The sequence below is a fragment of the Protopterus annectens genome, chromosome 8.part0, assembly GCF_019279795.1.
Source record: "Protopterus annectens isolate FY-2018-M chromosome 8.part0, PAN1.0, whole genome shotgun sequence".
Taxonomy (NCBI): Eukaryota; Metazoa; Chordata; order Ceratodontiformes; family Protopteridae; genus Protopterus; species Protopterus annectens.
In genome coordinates this window covers 582,494,293-582,515,668 of record NC_056741.1, presented here as the reverse complement: position 1 = coordinate 582,515,668, position 21,376 = coordinate 582,494,293, and positions in this window count along the sequence as shown.

Below are 21,376 nucleotides of genomic sequence, written 5' to 3'. Positions count from 1 at the left end.
TTTTGTTTCTCTGTTTTGCTTCACATGGTATCAGTTGAGACTGAGGCTTGAGCTTCATTTCTAGAGTCAAATGAATCAGTTTTTGAGTCTATGGATTCCATTCAGAATAATACTACCTCTTAAGAATAGAAATACAATACTTCAAACAGAGAAAGCATGGTTAATGTATGCTGGCCTACATAGTCTACCTTTCACCCATCAGTAATGGACAACTGTCTTTGTCATCAAATATATATTCTACTTAATCCTTATGTCTAAGACAGCAATGCCTGTCTCTTGCCACCATTAAGTCTTACACTGTTGCTAAAGCTACCGAATCTTGTGGAAGGCTGTATCATGCATCCACAACCTCTTCAGTCAAACAATACTTCTACATATCTCCCCTGAATCATTCTTTTTTTCAGTATGTGCCTCCCCTTATGTTTGTGATGTATCTTTTCTAAAGGATGCTGCCCTGATGAACGTAACTGATTGCCCACTTCTTTACCATGCCTCTCCCTCAGGGAAATGAATATTAAATTTAATTAACTATTCCTAAGGTCACAGATATAGACGTTGCACTGTTTTACAGTCCTCCTCTAAACAGCCTCAAGTGCACTTATGGCCTTGTAGAGGCCAGGTGTTGGTACTAATTAAAATGGAGTACCATCAGTTGATTTTTATAAAAGATACTGACCCTCCATGGAGACAAGGACATGTGAAATCTTTCTCTGTCACAGTCACAGTACCACTTTGTTTAATTACATCTTATTGGGAATTTTCATTCTGCAGCCCACTTCAGTATAATATGTACAATGAGATGGGCAGAATGGTGGATTTTTTTATTGAAGATGTAAAAATATTACACTAGTCTTATCACTTATTTACCCAGTGTTAAGATCCATTGTAAACTGCTGTCACCACATCATATAAAATAAATGTTGCTTTTGTCATGTCTTTGTTATCTATTGATGTTATACCATATATGACACCCAATACCTCAATGTTATCGGACCCCACATAAACAGTTGAAGGCTTTGTCTTAAGGCATATTGCTATACCTATATATATATATATATATATATATATATATATATATATATATATATATATATATATATATATATATATACATACATACACAAACACACACACATATTGTTAAAGTCAATCACTGACACACAGCTTCAATGGGACCGGACAGTGTCCCAGGCTGTGTCTTACAAGAGCTCCAAAATGAACTAACCCCTCACCTAAACACATTGGTCAAACTCAGCCTCTCTACAGGCTACATACCCACAGAGTGGCACACAGCAACAGTTATCCCCCTCCACAAAGGTGGAGCCACAATGGATCCCGGGAACTATTGCCCTATAAGCCTGACTAGCGTGTTCTGTAAGGTTATGGAGAGCATCATCATGGAACTCATTAACAGAGACATTGGGAACCTCCAAACCTTGGACCCTACCCAGTTTGGCTTTGTTAAGGGCAGATCATGCCTCCTAAACCTGGTGGACTTCTTTGAGACGGTTACCAAGGCATTAGATGAGGGAAAGGAAGTCCACACAACCTACCTAGACCTCGCAAAGGCTTTCAACACCATTCTCCATTCTAGTATTATAGACAAGCTCACCAGCTTGAACATAAACCCCTACGTCACGAGATGGGTTGCCAACTAGCTCATGGATAGAACCCACATGGTGAACATTGCAGGCTCTACATCCGACTCTAAACCGGTTACAAGTGGTGTCCCCCAGGGCTCAGTCCTGGGACCCGTCCTGTTTGGTATATACTTCTCAGAGGTACAGGCAAGCATAGGAGGACTATGGCTGACCAAGTTTGCAGATGACTGCAAACTAGAGGCCATAATTGATTCTCTGGCTGATACAGACACCCTCCAGATAGGTCTCACTGAGACGGATACCTGGTGTCAAAATCATGGCCTCAAGCTAAATGCCAAAAAGTGTATAGTCATCCCCCTTGGAAAAAACAAAGTACCAACAAACTGCCACATAGGTGGTAGTCCCCTAAATACAGAAAATGTAATAAGGGATCTGGGGACCCAAGTAGATAGTAATCTCTCCTTTGATGATCATATTGCCAAGGTGGTTAGAAAATCCTTCTATGTGGCCCACCTAATCACAAAAGGTTTCGCATCTAGAACAAAAGAGGTTATTGTGCCTCTTTACTCATCACTCATTAGACCCATCATAGAATACAATGCCCCATTTGGGATGTACCTTACAAGACACCTGCAACAGCTGCAAAGACCACAAAAGTACCTCACCAAGAGGATTACTGGCCTCAAACAGATGCCCTATGCAGCCCAACTCAAGAAACTCCAGCTGCACTCGGTTGCATACCGCTTACTCAGAGGTGATCTCTGCCTGACATACAAGGCCATGTCCAACCCAGAATTGATGGACATGCTCCACCTAAAAAAAAAAAACAAATCCCAGAGAGTCACACGCTCTAGAGATATAAACCTCACCACAATGATAAACAGGACATGCTGGAGGGATAGATTCCTAACCTAGAGACTCCCCCATGCTTTGGAACAGGATTCCAATATACATCAGGCAGAGCCCCTCACTAACACTCTTCAAGAGAAACCTTGATGGGTGGATGGGAAACAGAAAATTTACCCCGGGGATCACTGCAGTGGCACTGCTGGACAGTGGCGCAGGGAACTAATGGCTCTGCTGGATAGAGGCACAGGGAACTAATCTAAGGGGGTGGCAAAAGCCAACACATTCTGGCTAGGCTTATAAATGCCCTTGGGCAGATAGCCTAGTACTTACCTATGAATCTATGAACCTATGTTACTTTTCTTTCAGGAGTGGTTAGACAGAAATCATTTTTATTGGAAATATTTCCCAGCATACATGGTAGTCCATGAGCAGCAATTCCTGTTATTTGTTTTGTTGATACAAGTTGGGGTTTGGTATAAGGGTCAATGTTTTTGCCTGACAGACACAAAGTATAAGGTTTGATCCTCACCTATAGGAGCAAAATTGGATAGGCTTAAAATGTCACACAGGGGCAGCTAGCTTAATAATTAGCCCCTGATGGTCTTCTTATAAAGCATCCTTTATGACATTTGTGCAAGCTAACACTTTGTCCAAACTTGTTTTGTGGTTGATGCCTATAATGAATGGCTGAATGTCCATGCTCTTTTTAGTGATGTCCATGTTATCTTTTTATTTTTTAAGTCCTTTGATACAGCAGTGGCTCTCCAGACAGATAAGTAGGACCCCAACATCTTTTTTAGCTTGATGGAGACTGTATTCTTCATACGAGATTCATCTTTTGAGACATATCAGGTGTCTGCCTTAGCTCTATAAGTTGGTGAGTAATGAGGAGAATTGCCATACCCACAGGCTGCACTTGAGATGATCTTAATTCTCCAGGCACCCTTAGATTTCTCCTGGGTTAGGAAAAATAAAATACACATCTGGGCTGCTTTAGTTAGTAATGCAGAAGCAGACATAAAAAAATAGGGTTAGGTAGAATATAAAGAAACTCAATTCTTCTCATCAAGTTGTGTTTCACAGCCAAATTTCTCTGAGTGCACTGTTTACCAAAACATAGCAACTCAACCATATTACATGCAATGTAGTGTTCTGATTGTGGGTGGCATACAGCTAATATATTGGCAACATTTTGGGGCTAATAGGATTGCTTCTGTATTTAACTTTTAACTAAGAACATTTGTTTTCAAGTCAGGAACATTTTGAAGAAAGCAATATATTATGTATATGATAAACAGGATTAAGAAATAATTGTGAGATCAGAGTAAAGTACATCAACTGTTGCTTTTCTGCTTTTGCAACACTTATTTAGATTTTACTATCTTAGCTAGATTCAAAGTATATGCCGTAGCTTAATCAGAAAAGTGCTGGGTGGATAAAGGCTTAATTACAATTTTGTACTTGGAATAGAATAAACACTGTGTACAAATAATCTGGAGACAGACAGGGGACTCAAACCATGTCTCCATTGCTATGTCAGCTACTGATATATATTTAGTTTGGGAAGCAGTTTTGTATTACTTATACACACACACACACACACACACACACACACACACACACACACACACACACACACACACACATACACACAAACAAAACACACACACACACACACACACAAAACACAGACACAAACACACAGCCAGATATATCCCATACACACATACTCTCTTAGGTTCTTTTTCCATAGTTGTTAAAATACTCTGTGAATGGATGCTATGTAGGCAGATTGTAATTTGCCACTCTGATAACCACTGTTTTGAAGAAAACTTAGAAACCTGTTGATCAGCTAGCAACTAAGTGTCTAAACAGGAACAGAAATACAGCATAATATTTTCTTTCAATTTACTTTTTCCAAGTCTTTTGGGCTTCTAATACCATGACTGGAATGGACCCCATTCCTATGTCAGGGTACAATAAAGGTTCATCAAATTACATTGTTTCACTCTTTTGATGTTAGCCAAAAGTGCTCTTCTCAGCATGTGCAATGTGGTCAAAATTGACTCCTGTAATTCATATAGAGTAATGGTAGTATATCTGACTGTAATTTCTTTTTTATTAAACCTATAGCTCCTACTGCTATTGGAACTGAATTGGTATCTCTCCTCCACACTGCTCTCATTTCTGCCTGCAAGTCCTGGTATTATATGACTTTTGTATCCCACTGTAAGAAACTGTAATCACTGGGTGTAGCAATTTCAATTCTATGTGGTGACTCTAATGGGAAATAGGGCACAGTATGGTCAGTACAATCAATTACTGTATTCAGTAAATGGCACAGGAATGGTAAAAAATAGATGTAATTATGCAATCCTATAAAATTACAGTTAGTAAGCTCTGCTACTCTCTCAAAAAAATCAGGCAAAAATATAATTCATGTTTAGATACAGTTTAGCCATTTATTTTGATGCTTGTCATATCTTTCCATGGTCTCTGTTTGTAAGGATAACTATACAGAAATAAGAGCTGTTAGTTTCATATCCTTGTATTTCTACTTCTCATTCCCTCCCTAGCTCCATCTCATGAAGAAATAATACATTTGTGTCTCAAGCAAAAGATTAATAAATATGTCCAGATCAGGATGGAGCAGGCCAGTGGGACAAGGCCAATGACAAGAAGATCCAGTTTTCATGAAAATGTCACAAATAAAAGGAAAGCAGTGAGGTAAATGTCGATTTAAAAAGATAAATCAATTGATGGAGGGTATAAAGAGTGCTGGACCTGACCAATTCCCTGTCTTCTCACCCAGTTCTATGAGGTCTTACAGTGCAGTCACAATCCATTGAATAACTTGAACCAATATGGCCTACCTTGTCTAAATGAAAGTTAAATACAATGGTGCTTTTAGCAAGCACTGCACATTGGTATATACATTATATCTGACTGAATGAATTGAATATATAACTCCAGTTCTTGTTTTTTATGTTTTATGGCTCTCATGTCAGTTAAAGAAAGTGACCTTTCAAAATCTTTAGAGCAGCTACATAAAAATATTAATTGATGTAAATATAATATGTCTAGAAAAAAAAACATTTATTTCTACATGTAGGTTGCTTAAACAGACAACTCTCTGATTTTCGTTTTGCATCTTTAAGCAGTTCAGAGTTTTGAATTACAGAATTAAAATATACTCTGTATTGTCCAACAGAATCATATGCTACACGACTGCCTTTATAATGGAAAATTGCATGTGATATTTGTAAGGAAAAACATTGTCTTGTAAATGCTGAGTAATAATCTGCATTAGATCTTAATGTTATCATTTGGCAAGTTTTCTTGGACAGTGGAAAATTGTTGTATGGGTTTTTAGGAAGTTTGTCTCCTTAATTCACTGAGGCAGGGTTGGTTCAGACTGCCTCTGTCACCACACACAGTTCTAAGGAGTCATGTGATCTGATGGCATTTGTTTAGTGGCGTCAGGGCGCCATCAGAGAGACCGATAGTACATCAGACAGCTCCAGAGAAGTTCTCAGTGTTCCGATCATTAGGATGTATCTTTCCGTCTTCCTCTGTTTACAAAGGTTTTCCTTCCTCTCTTTCGGGGTTTTACCTCTCATCTTGTTGATACTGTACATGCAAGCACAGACACATAAATACATAAACACAGCTAAATGTGCGCAGAAACACACACACACACACACACACACACACACACACACACACACACACACACACACACACACATAGACACACACACAAAGAAAAAAACATCTTTTAAAAATAAAGTGCAGGGAAGGGGCCTGGCTGCCTGATAACACAATGATGTCACTGACTTTAGGGAAAAACAGTGCTGCTCTGATAAGAAAAGCATAGACTGCAAGTGGGGAGGCTGGGATGGAGACAGGAGCAGGAAGTGCTGCTGAATGAAACAGAAAAGAGAAACGCAACCTCATCAACAAAGCACTGCAACCTTTCCTCATTGTTTGGGGGGGTGTATTTAGTTACAGTCTTTGACTGTATGTGTATAATAACCTATTTTTGAGCATGAGGGAAATAATAAGCCTGCTTGTTTAACTTGGAGGAGGAAGAATAGACTACTCTTTTTGATTTACATTTGTTGGTGAAAAGAATAGGCCTCCCTGTTTATTGTGTGATGAGTGAACACAGGCTGGTGCCAGAGTGGCGAAGTAAATGGGTACTGCTTTGTTGCAGTGTGCCATCTGTAAGAAGAAAAGTTAAAGCAGACTCTTAGGAGGCTAGTAAACATGCTATAATACCTCTTGAAGAAGTCTATGTGAAATATTTTCTGTGTATATCAGTGTGCATGTGTGTTAGTATATGTAATTACATACATATATAATATTGTATTTCCAGTTCAGCTTACTTCACTTCTGTTTAGTTTTCATCTGTCTTTGCCAAGGTCATCTAAGATGACAAGGCTGAAAATAAGCAGCTTTATGTGACTTTGCTTTTAAAGATGACAACAGGAAATTAACAAAAACCTACATTTTATATATTTTTTTAACAAATTGCACTTTTAAGACCTTGGTGGCATGGATTTAATGCAGATCATAGATAAGACTGGTTGACCATGGAGTGTAGGACCAAATATGCATGGAAGAGTTTATCTTCCATAAAAGGGAAATTTTTGGCATGCAGGTGATTGCCAGAACCCTGCTGTCACCTCTTGTGAAAAGACTCTGAGATGAACACATAAAAGACTGCATACAGTGGTGAATGTGGCAAGATGCATGTAAGGGGGACAAAGAATGTGCGCGCGCACATGTGTATATGTGTGTGTGTGTGTGTGTGTGTGTGTGTGCATTTATGTGTGTGTACAACTGTATTTGTCCATGTGCATGTGCCTATGATCTCTTATGATACAGAACTAATTACTCAGTGAACAAGGGAGTGATCTAGCCTTGAATGAATGACCCAGTAGATCACCTCAACTTTGGTTCTACAAGAATTGTTCACAGCTGTGACAATTCAATGTGCAATAAAATAGCCTCACAAGAAACATCAGACCCAGTTGTCAAAGTTGTATGCTGAGCTACACCACACCTGGACTAGATAGCAATGAAACTGATGGCACTGGCACTTGTAGTAGGCCAGCCAAGATGAAAAGTGAAGAAAAGGTTAGCAAGACCAAAATGAGGCAAATATTAATGCATTTTTATTCTGGCATGGCCTGCTGATATTAGTTTCTGTTTTTTATAGACATGTAAAATTCTGGAATAAATTCTGGAATAAACTTCCCCTTCTAATCAGAGAAAGACAATCATCACTTGATGCAGTTGATCACTGCAGGAATATCATCCAAATTTAAAGATGATATTGTCCCCTTCAGGGGAGCCCGGAGGATGTTTTGCGGGGGGGGGGGTACAAACCAGTGTCCCATTACTTCGCTATTTCTCCCCAGTTGCCATAAACACTGTTTAAAACTCTCAGTGAGCATACTGTTTTATGCGTTACATCTACAATGATTACAGATATTTTGATTTCATTTACAACTTTTATTTCAAATTTTATAGCAAAAATACTGGTAGACATTTGCTAAACAAAACAATAGTCTTACAATGAAAACAGACTTAGCATTAAAACTTCTCTACCTTTGAAACTCACATTCATGGAAACAGCATTGAAGCCCACATTCCAAGAAAATACATCTGGCCAGTGGCAGGTTAAGTTTACCTTTGGCTGTTTTCAAATCATAGGCCCCTTGCACACATTTTTAAGACTATGCAAAAGTTCTTTGATTCACCTTCCTGACTGTATTTATTATAATATGGAATAACTGAATTGTATCCCTTGTATAACACAGCACCACTTGTTAGAGTGTGTTTTAAATTTATAGTTTTGAACATTTTTCCAGTAAGCAATCAAACAAAACATATGAACGAGTAATGACAAACTGCCCAATTCAGAACATTTCAACGATAAAAAGCTACTCAAACTTCTATCATTACAATCCACCAATATCAGTCAATATGAGCAATCCCTGCAGAAGTAAAAGTCATCTGAATAATTTCACATTAAAGAGATCGGAAACTAATGAAGAGGTTGTTGCTAGAAAACTTTATATTTCAGTGTTTCATCTACAAATTCAGTGCCTACTCCCCTTAAGGAATAAATTGCCTATTTTACATTAAAAAAATGGTAAGCTGGTATATTGCAATAGGGAATGGGTGGCAAGCTGAAAAACAGGTTCATAGTTACTAAGCATCTCATCCAAATGAGGACATACTCAGGACTACAGCACCCTACCCACTTAACATACAATCTACATACTGTGGGAGTAGAACCTACAGCTTTATAGGTCAAGATGCAAGTAACCTACCTGCTAAGCTACTAACACTGTTTTAAAATTCTGTACGACAATAGTGATACCATTTGCTAAACAAAACAGTTGCACATTTTAAGCATACTTAGCATGAGCAGCAGTAAACTTGTCTTCCCTCAAAGCTCACAATTCCTTCAAAATGCACTTGAAAATAAATTCCACCAGCTAACTCTAACTAGGGCATTTCAGTCTTTCTCACACACACCTCAACCTCTTAGTGCAAGAAATCTGGACAAAGCCTAAAATAAATAGGGGCAGATTAGAAAAATGCATGCTAACACAAATCCTGTTATTCTAGCAATTTGCTGCCTCCCGCTTATACACACACACCCCTCTCAATATCTTAGCACAAGAAAGTTGGACAAAGCCTGCTATAATGTTGGGGACAAAGGCCCAAAACTAGGGACACATTTAGAAAGTTGCTAGAATAACAGCATTTGTGATAGAATGCATTGTCTAAAGGATATGAAGTCAAATACATGTCATTATTTAGTAACTTTAATCCTCAGCTCATCCTAGCGATTTGTCAAAAAAAGCAGAATTTTTATGAAGAACAAAAATATAAGACAAAAATCTGGAATTCTGTGAAAATCGGTACAGTTGAGAGCTATGACATGCACATATACCCCCTACCTCCTTAGAAAGTGGATAGGACAACAAAGTTTGCATTAGTATGGTTTTTCTGAGGATATGAAGTCTAAAACCCAAATTCCTGCCATTATTTTCTGATTTCAGTCCTCAATGATATGCCAGAAAAAACACAATTTTATGAGAAACAAACCAAAAATATGAGGCAAAAATCTGGATAATTGTGAGATATGACCCCCCCCCCTTACACACACTCTTACCCCCTCTTACTTACACACAAACACACACACACAACCCTACTTCCCTCTTACAAATACACAAGCACAGACCTACTAACTTCTTACACACACACACACACACACACACACACACACACACACACACACACACACACACACACACACACACACACACACCTTTTAAACACTTAAACACACACACGTACACAGATACCTCTCACTTGTACCTTCATCTGTAGTCTAAACGTCTTCTGGAATTCAAATTGCGCACAGGCGCGGAAGATGAAGATGTAAACCATCGGTCGCACAGATGCAGAAGCATTTGTGTGACTGGATACAAAGGGTGTTCTTACAGAAGAATGCCCTTAAAGAAAAAAAAAACACATTTTTTTTAATTTAAAGAAAATTGGTCTCCTGGCCAGCTGGTTCACCCCCTTACAAGCCGGTTCTAAGGGGGTGCAAGTGCACCCCCTTGCACCTGGCTGCAGGCACTCTTGGTCCCCTTGTATTCAACAATGATCAGACCAGTTATAGAATGCAACACCCTCATTAGGATGTACCCCATCCAACATATCACACAGCATACCTCTCAACATCTTAGAGCAGGAAATCTGGACAAGGCCATAAGTAAAAATGGGATGAAGGCCCAAAAATAGGGACAATTTTTAAATATTGATCTTATAATCTTAGAACGTTGATAAAATAACAGGTTTTGCATTAGCATGAATTTTCTGAAGAGTATGAAGTCTGAAACTCAAATGTCTGTATTTTCTAACTTCAGTCTTTAATGATGTACCACTGATTTGCCAGAAAACTACAATTTTATGAAAAACGGACTAAAACAAGAGAGAAAAATCTGGAGATTCTGTGAAAATCTGTAGAGTTGAGAGGTACGAGATACAGCTGAAAATACCCCACAGGTTTCTTATAAACATGATAGCAGGCTTAAAACCCCAAGCTACTAGAAAAGACTAGAAGCATTATTCCCTTTTTTGCATAGGCTTCTCAGTGGAGATCCATGCCTTGCCTTTCCTTAGGGACACAGTAGTCCAGGATCTCTTGCACCTTCACAAATCAAACAGTCCCACAAATATAAAAAAAATGGATATAAATCTTGTTCAGCCAATCAGTAAAACAACTTGGAGCGATAGATTCATTACTCAACATCTCCCTGCAGATAAAGCAGTGCAATACATTTTCTTCCTTCAAATGGGTCCTAGGTAATTGAATGGGTATTCAACACGGGCTTGACTGGTCTAGCCATCACTGAGAGGGAAGGTACTGTTTAGGGTGGGAAATTGCAAGGCATAATGGTCACATGACACAGTAGCCATGAAATTTCTGTGATTTCTATGATTCCTGTAATTAAATTTCTTGAAAAATAATATTGATACTTGTATGTGAAGTAAAAAATAACAACATGGGGTACAACTATCAAGTTTTTTAAGATCACTAGGTTGTAAGCTGTGCAGCAGAACCTATGAGCCATTCTCACTATATCTTACGAATGCAGTATATGTACTGATGCAGAATGCCAAAGGTTCTACCAAGCTGGTACTGGTCCTGATTATGTGTAGAACAGCATCACTGGTAATTTATTGCTTACTGTGTAGGGCCACAGGACTTAGCACAGACAGAAGATGCTACTAGATACTAGTGTCTTAAGAAACATCTGCATTTCTTCCTTTCCTTGCATGTCCACGAAGCAATATGATCATTGTTTGGTGCTTTCCCTATGTGGATTTTCTTTCTGATATTGGTGAATTTACATTGGGTTGTTTTCAGTGTGTGTGTTTTGTAATCTCAGCATTTTCAATTAACACTGAAATACAAAAGGGGAAGTTTAGCTAATTCCAGACAAGCCTTGTAAAAGCATAACGTAAGACACAAGGTGCTTTCCTGAGGTGTCTATCATTAGTTGGTTAGCTGGAAAGCTACTAGCACCTTAGAAAAAGCTTTAAAAGTAAGATAACTTAGTATTAAATGTGTGTGTGTGTGTGTGTGTGTGTGTGTGTGTGTGTGTGTGTATATATATATATATATATATATATATATATATATATATATATATATATACACTGTCATTGACTCTCACTGTATCAATCACAACCCATCAATGCCAACACCCATTACCAAGTACAGACACAGTTCCCTGTAATCAAAACAAATGTCTGTGGTACCTTATCAACTTTCTGAGAAATCCACTCACTCTATCAGTGAGCACAGTTAAGTGACAGTGGTACAACAGGTAGCACACTTACCTTTGGTGCAGAACATTGTGGATTCTACTCCCACACCAAGTAGATTGATTACTGACACTACAATGCAGCATACGAGAGTGCTGCACTCTTGAATATGAAAATTAAACTAAGGCCCAACTGCTCGAGTTGTTGGTAGCTCAGGTGGATGTAAAAGATCCTATGATACCTGTTAAAGAGAGTAGAAGTCCATAAAATGTAAAAAATATTATTTACTTATTTATTGGCACACATATACAAATTCTTAATCTCTATCATTTTTTATAACAGTCTCATTATTATTCTTCCATAACTGACCAAGACTCCATGTTCCACAACCATGATCTGACTTTTCCACAATATATCTGCCAATATCCATTTCCTACTAAAATAAGTCATTCAGTCTTTCATTCCAAATTACCCACATTACATAAAATAAATTCTTATCTACCCTTCTCACATATTCTACTTTTTATTCTTATAATATCCATACGCAGTCATAATCATATCGATGTTGTTTAAGTCATTAATACTCTCAAAAAAAATCTTCATACAACTTTTCCAGAGTTCCACCACTCCTTTCATTTCAAAAACTTGTACTCTGTTGTCCATATTCCCATTTACTTTAACTTATGTATTGCCAATATCCATAGGAAATCCTGACACTGTACTATTTTGTTACAGCACTTTTCTGTATTTTAATGGCTTTAATCACTTCTTCTGGTACATTTCACCATGGATTTACATAACAATATTGTTTGAGACATTATTATACCACATCCCTCTATCTTTCTCTATAGCATCAATTTTTATTTTCCATGTTAGTATTTTTTTTACAATTTTTAATTTCTTTATCCACAATTTTTTTTTGTTTTTTCTTATTCTCATCATATCCCAGAAATTTTGGTTTTTGGTATTTATTATTAAACATTCTCACTGTTAAATCTTAATTCTCTTCCTTTACCCATTTAAAACACTACACAAGTTTAAAGAAACAGAATAAACTACATTTAGCAACCCCAGTCCCCCTCCATCCCCACTCATATACCACACACCTCTTTCCACTGGATTTAATTTTGAAACTCAAATGAAATAAACCACCAAATGCACAAGCTCCTTCTCATATTTTTCTGGGATCATTTGACAGGTCTACTTCAAAACTACAAATCACAAGAAAATGAAAATGCCCCCTGCACATATAATAACATCAAACTACCAAACACACTTTTTACGATGTTTCTGTAGGGGGGCAACCCCCCTTCACCCCCATAAATTAAATATACCAACTCCAAGATCACATTACAGTGGAAAAAAGTTAATTTTCTAATCCCACTGTACAAAGCCCCCCCCTGCAGAAAAGTAGTAAAAAGTGTGTTTGGTAGTTTGGTGTCATTATATGTGGAGGGGATGTTATTTTCTTGGGATTTGTACTGTTAGATGTTATGAAATTCAATGTTATGGGTTTTAGATGTTCTGGTCTCAGTGTTATGAAATTAAGATGTTATGGGTTTTAGATGTTTTGAAGGGGACCTACATATATATATATATATATATATATATATATATATATATATATATATATATATATATCTTCCAGAGAAGACACATTTCTTTCATTTCTTTTATCAACCTTCCCCATTGCATCATAACTACAAAATTATAATAAAAAATGTAGCACAAGAGCAAAAGCAAGGGTCAAATCTTATATTCAAAGCCAGATACTTTTATTAGTAAAACAATGGATAAGCGCTTTCGCTAAAAAATAGCTTCATCAGATCACAATGTTTGCTTAACATAGACAGTTTAAGTACTAAAGCACATGGTGAGTACAATTCAAATGAACCAATCATCATCACACATCAATTAGTTCACTTAACATTTAAAGCAGCAAATACAAAAGTATATCAGTGCATTCATTACTGCTATTAATCATATAAAAAAAAAATATATATATATATATATATATATATGGGTCTACTTTAAAAGACCGAACCGTCGATTCCCCGACACGCGGAAAAGGAAGACTAAATGACCGACAGGTAAGTTTATTGAAAGGGTGATTTGCCGACAGCGGAAAGACCGACAAGGGTAATGTGTGATCGGGACTGGGTAAGTGTGCGACAGTGACGGAGTTAGGAGCGTTCAGGTAAGTGTGCGATATTGTGGGATTTTGGGTTAGGCTGTGGGAAAGGTGAGTGTGTGTTAGTGTCGGAGTTAGGGTTCGGGTAAGGTAAGTGTGTGATAGTGAGGGACTGTAGTTTAGGGACGGGTTAAGTGAGTTAGGTTTAGAGTGCGGGTAGGGTGTGTGTGCGATAGTGACGGGCTTTATGTTTTTGGGTGAGTTAAGTGAGTTAGGGTTAGGGTGCAGGTAGGTGAAGTGTGCGATAGTGTCGGACCTTGGGGTTAGGGGTGGGTTAAGTGAGTTAGGGTTAGGGTGCAGGTAGGTGAAGTGTGCGATAGTGTCGGACCTTGGGGTTAGGGGTGGGTTAAGTGAGTTAGGGTTAGGGTGCAGGTAGGTGAAGTGTGCGATAGTGTCGGACCTTGGGGTTAGGGGTGGGTTAAGTGAGTTAGGGTTAGGGTGCAGGTAGGGTGAGTGTGCGATAGTGTCGGACCTTAGGGTTAGGGTTTGGGTTAGGGCTAGTGGCTATGTTATGTAGTGTAATGTGTTGTTTACGTTCGGTGTGTCGGTGTAATGGTGTTCGGTGTTTTACGTTGTCGGTTTTGTGTGTTGTCGGTTATCTGGTCTCGGTGATTTGTGTGTCGGCGAAATGGCGTGTCGGTCTTTCAAAGTAGACCCATATATATATATATATATATATATATATATATATATATATATATATATATAAATATATATATAAAAAACTAACTCCATTTAAAAAAGCGCATCCTTTGAATACAACAAATGATAGTATAAAACTTTAATAAAAGTTTTCTTGTTGTTAAAATGCATTATAAAAATTATTTATATATATATCTATTACAATTTAAAAATGACTAAATATTCTCATATCTTTATGTGCCTGCGTTTTCTAAGTACAGGTTTGATAGAGACTTTGTCATTTAGTTTCATTCATTTTAGTTTAAGGAAGTCCTTCTCAATGTCGTCCAGCGCTCGGTAAAGCGCCTGCATGTCTACTGTCGCTCCGTTGACGTCAGCTGAGCTTGCTTCATCAAGCACAAACCAAGAAGGGTTGGAAATTCCATTCAAATATTTACGAAATCTGGTTTCGAGTGTTTCTCTGCCCCGGTGTTCACTTCTGGGCACATAATCTAATTCTATGCTTGACTGTAATACCCAATGAACTAGGTTTAACTTTTGTCACAAATTATTTAAAAGAATGTAGTGACTATTCTGAATTGTTGATAGATCTGATTGTCCATTTTCTTGAACTTGTGCTTTATAATAACATGTTTATGTTTGATGATAAGATTTTTAAGGAACATGAAGGCGTAGCAATGGGCACTCCTTGTGCCAACAGCTACGCCAACATGTTTCTAGCATTTTGGGAACAAGAAGTTTTGTTTAAAGAAAAGTTTTTTAAGGAATATGTCATCTTCTTTCGTAGATTTGTAGACAATGTCTTTTTTCTATGGAATGGAACAGTAGATAACTTAGAAAAGTTTTTAAACATCATGAATAGCTTGACAAATTGTTTGAAATTCACTATGCAATACTCCTATGAGAAAGTGGTGTTCCTAGATGTTTATGTAGAAAGGTTACACAATGGTCTCATCAACACAGGGGTATATCAGAAACCTTGTCACAGCAACATGTTACTACATAGGACAAGTATGCACCCACCCACATTTTTAAAAATATAATTAAAGGACAATCTTTAAGATGTTCTAGGCTAAATCAGTCAGAAATAGGCTTAGAAAAGATCTGTCATGTTTACGAAATAGATTAAAGAATAGGGGCTACAAAATTAGTGAAATAGATCAATACACTACTGAAGCCCTCAATTCACGTGATGCTAGAGGTAAACCTTATTTTGGTCCAGTACAGGATATCATTAGAACTGATATTTCTTCGACACCCTTGAATGTCAAATTTGCAACAAGTTATACAACAGACTTATTTGAAGTCAAGAATATCATATGTAAACATTGGGATATACTAAAGGCTGATGAAGAGATTTCTGACATAGTTGGCAAAGAACCCTCTTTTATATATAGGAACAGAAACAACTTAAAAAGACTCCCCTGTTATCCTAAGAAAGCTATACAGCATGTTAGTTCAGGACATACAGAAAAATGTGGTAATTGTAATTTTTGTTGTTATATTGACAGCAATACCACATTTATCCATCCAGATAATGGTAAAACATTTTATTTTAGAACACATGCGAATTGTATGACACCTAACGTTGTTTACCTGGCAGTTTGCAAAATATGTTCATCATTTTATGTGGGTAAGACGAACCGCCCACTACGTGACAGGATAAGAGAGCATATTTATAACATCAGAAAAAGTAATACACAGAATGCTTTAGCCAAGCACACTGTCTTACACAACACTCAACATGAATTTCAATTTAGGGTACTAGAAGTAATAGAACCTAATGCAAGAGGAGGTAACATAATGACATATACAGAGGAGAAGGAAAACAACTGGATTATTTTGCTAAGAGCAGATAGAGGCTCAGGACTAAATGACAAAGTCTCTATCAAACCTGTACTTAGAAAGCAGGCACATAAAGATATGAGAATATTTAGTCATTTTTAAATTGTAATAGATATATATATAAATAATTTTTATAATGCATTTTAACAACAAGAAAACTTTTATTAAAGTTTTATACTATCATTTGTTGTATTCAAAGGATGCGCTTTTTTAAATGGAGTTAGTTTTTTATATATATATTTTTATATGATTAATAGCAGTAATGAATGCACTGATATACTTTTGTATTTGCTGCTTTAAATGTTAAGTGAACTAATTGATGTGTGATGATGATTGGTTCATTTGAATTGTACTCACCATGTGCTTTAGTATTTAAACTGTCTATGTTAAGCAAACATTGTGATCTGATGAAGCTATTTTTAGCGAAAGCGCTTATCCATTGTTTTACTAATAAAAGTATCTGGCTTTGAATATAAGATTTGACCCTTGGTTTTGCTCTTGTGCTACATTTTTTATTATATATTTACTGGTTGTTTCCACAAGAGCATATACCAGTGAGAGCAGTATTTTGGATTTTTTATAACTACAAAATTGTTCACAAATTTTATTTCTAGCAATAGTACTTCTTCATTGAAAAATAGACCCCCCAGTTTTCACTACATCATCCAAGCCCTTACTTTTATCTTTATTCAAGATCATTCCAATTTACTTTAAGCATCCATTCGGACAAATCAACACATCCCTCATCCATATTTTGTTCTTAGCAAGTGCGCCTATATTATCTGCATATGTCAAAACTACTGGTATCACCACCTCCTTTTGCATCATGTGTCTAGCATCCTTTATTTTATAAGTTGCTTCACTCACTATTGCATTCCTCATCACTTCTAACAATATTCCAGTCATGGGACATCCTTGTCTTACACCACAATTTATGCATATTTCTTTACTCAACCACCCATTCACTAATGTTCCCAATCCATTATTTTGATATGCTGATGTACACATTGTCTTAATTCTATTGCCTGTTCCATACTTCTCCATAGCATCCCAGAAAGTATCATGCCATATGGTATCAAATGCCTTGCTAATATCACCTACAATAAGTTTCACATCCTCTCTTTTACTTACAACATCATCCACAATTTTTCTCACAACCAATAAAATTTTTGACATTCTTTCCTATTTGCATTATATATACTTTCTTCCATAATATCCCTCATCCTTTTTTCCTTTCTCCTCTGTATTATTCAAATGAAAAAAAAATTATAATCCGTATTTTTTAACACAATGGGTTTCCATTTTTTATTTCATTCTTCTCGTCTTTCTTTGATGTAAAGTTTAGTATCCCACTACATATCTCTTCATATACAAACCTTTCTTTCAACCATTCATTTAGTATATTTACAAAATGCCCTCTTTGCCAGTCCATTAATTTATTATACATATCTTACCCTATACTGTTTAGGCCTGATATTGAATAAGCATGTATTTTCTTTAGTACTCATCAAATTCACTAATAGTAATTTCTTTTTCAAACTCTTCCTTAACTTGTTCTGGAAATTTCTTTACTTTTCATTGTCTCCCCATTTTCCATCCCTACATGCTTATACATATTTTCCACATGCTGTATTGCAATACTCATAACTTGCTCTTGTCTTCTTTTTACCTCTTATTTTACATTTTTCATTTTTGTCATTATACTAATATCCTTCTTTACTGTTTTACCCAAACATGTAAATATCCCCTTGCTTCTGCCTTGTAAATAATATCTATGTCTAAACAGTAATGCCTTAATTTTTCTTGATTTATTTTACAGATTTCTTTTTTCATATCACAATACTCTTTTGCATTATTCTTTCAATTTTCTAGTACATTTCTAGAAATTTCCCATGCTTCACTTTCTCTTCCTTTCTTACATCATCCTGACACTGAAGAAAAAAAAAAAATTTATACTTCTTTTTAAATTCAGTTTAGCACTCAGACCATTTTTATTGAAGCCTTCATGTTTATATGATCTTTTCACAAGTGTGGTGGTGCTGCGGTAGCGTTGTTGCCTCACAGTAAGATGTTGTCCTGTTCGATTCTCAGCTAGAGCATCTTCGGTGTGGAGACGTGCGTGAATGGGTGTACCTTCATTGAAGGTTGTGCATCAGAGCTGGCAACTCGGCACATAAAAATCTACTGCCAATCATTAGCGGACCGTAGTTCCGCTGTGGTTCCCCTAACTGGGAAAAGCCGAAAGACACAACAACAACATACTTCCCATTCTCCAGTTTCACCCCATAATTTCTCAAGAACCTGACAATGGAAAAACACCCTCCTCAGCCTTAACACACAAATAAGTCAAATTGTCCAAGTGATCCTTTAAGAGAAACCTAACAAGTACTGCCAAAGATAACTGTCCTTTTATACCTATGTATATAACTTACAGGGTAGGACCCAAGCATGTGCAGAACTGGTGGCCAATGGTATCACACACACTCACCCCATGAGATATTGAACCGGGTCTATATTACGGCGTTGAAACACCGTAGCAGCGAATACCAAAAAGCTGACATGTAGTCAGCGAAATCCATTTCAGCGATTCGCTGAATTCTTACAGGGCAAAGATGTAGCTGGCCAACTACATTTCTCCACTGTAGTGTGATCTCGGAGTTGGTATATTTAGTTAAGGGGGGTGTGGGGGGCACAGTCCCCCACATAGGTGGGTTTGATTTTGGTAAAATTAGTTTTGTAGCATTATGAAGCAAGTATTTGTTTGTCCAACATGTTTTCAGCGAATCGCGGAAATGGATTTCACTGAATAGAATACTTGTCAGCCTTTTGGTATTCATTGTTATGGCATTTTGACATTGTAATATAGACCCATTGAACCTGCAAGTGGATAAGTTTGAGGAAAATTTCACTCCTTTATCCTCTCCTATTTTACAACAAAACCTCCCCAAACTTATTCCCCACTTTAAATATCTGATGAGCAGGTCCTCAAAGCCCTGTCCAAGGCAAAGAACACAACCTCTATGGGACCAGATGACATCCCAGGCTGTCTTCTAAACAGGTTAAAACATGAACTATTATCATCTCTAAGTACCTTTTCAATCATAGCCTAACCACAGGGTTTGCTCCTGCTGAATGGAGAACAGCTACACTTATTCCCCTCCACAAAGGTGGCCTAGCAACAGACCTGGGGAATTAAAGACACATAAGCCTGACCAGCATCATCTGTAAGGCCATGGAATGTATCATTATGGACCTCATAAAAAAAGACATAGGTGACCTCCAAACCCTGGACCCTACCCAATTTGGCTTTGTGAATGGCAGATCCTGCCTGTCAGATCTGGTGGATTTCTTTGAAAGTGTGACCAAGGCCATTGATGAGGGCGAATCTGTGCATGCAGCATACCTCGACTTGGCAAAGGCTTTTGACACAATCCCACATTCAGACATTACCGATAAACTTAGCAAACTGAATGTAAATGCTTTCATTGTAAGATGGGTTTCAAAATGGCTCACACACCGGACACACACTATCAAAGTGAATTACTCCACACCATCCAGTGGACCTATCACCAATGGGGTGCTTGTCTCAGAAGTTCAGGTCAAAACTAAAGGGTTGTGGCTGACCAGGTTTGCAGATGACTGCAAACTAGTTGCAATCATTGAAGCCCCAAACTATGTCAGTATACTCCAGGATGGTATCACACAGACCAGTGACTGGTGTATTAGTCATGGTCTCAAACTGAATGCAAAGAAATGCATCATCAGTCCCTTCAGCACATACAATGTCCCTTCACACTACCAAATCAATAACAATACCCTAAGTACCCATGAAGTGGTAAGGTGCCTGGGATCACAGGTTGACCGTGACCTTAATTTCAGCCACCACATGTCTACTGTTGGTAAGGAAAGCTTTACATGTAGCTCACTTGATTAGTAAAGGCATTGCCTCAAGAGCAAAAGAAGTTATAACCCCCTTATACTTGCACTTATCTGGCCCATAATTGAGTATAACACCCCATTCGGTATGTACCGTACTAAGTATCTACAGCAATTAGAGAGACCTCAGAAGATCAAGAGCCTCCAGCATGTGCCTTACATGAACCAACTTAAATCCCTGTCACTACACTCCATATTGTATAGACTTCTTATGCCTGGCCTACAGAACAATCCAAGACCCAAATCTAATGAACTTACTGCATATCCATAAATCAAATGGCTATAGGGTTACCTGTTCCAGAGAATTATTTATAGCCTGTGACTTAAATAGGACATGCTGGAGGGACAGATTTATCTCCCAGCGACTGCCACATCTTTGGAACAGGCTACCAATTCATGTGAAACAGAGCATCTCTATGACACTGTTCAAGAGGAACCTTGATAAGTAGATGGAGCATCATAATTTCTTACCGGGGATAGCACCCACAACCCTCCTGGACATGGGCAGTCATCACTAAATGCAGTCTTGGGTATTGACTAGTACCACTACGGTATTATATTAGAGTGAAACAGCTAGGCTTAAAATGATCTCTTGGTTGATAGCCTAGTAATTTCCTATGATTCTATGATCCTATTTATTCTTTTAATTCCCTTTCCTATTTTAATACACTCCCTTTCTTCTATCACCTCCATCCATTTTGCTAAATGGTTTGAAAAACCTGTCACGTGTATCACCATCTGCTCCCCAAGCTTTCAAATAATATAAAATAATAAATTTCAGATCTAGGTGTCCCCCTTCTATAAGTCTATTGACTTTTCTTACACACAGCTGACTTACTACATTTTATCACTTCATGTATTTTTAACATCTTCCCCATTCTTTAAATGTATTTTCTTAAATAACAATTAAAGTATCCTGCAATTATAATTTTCATCTTAACCACCGCATAGTC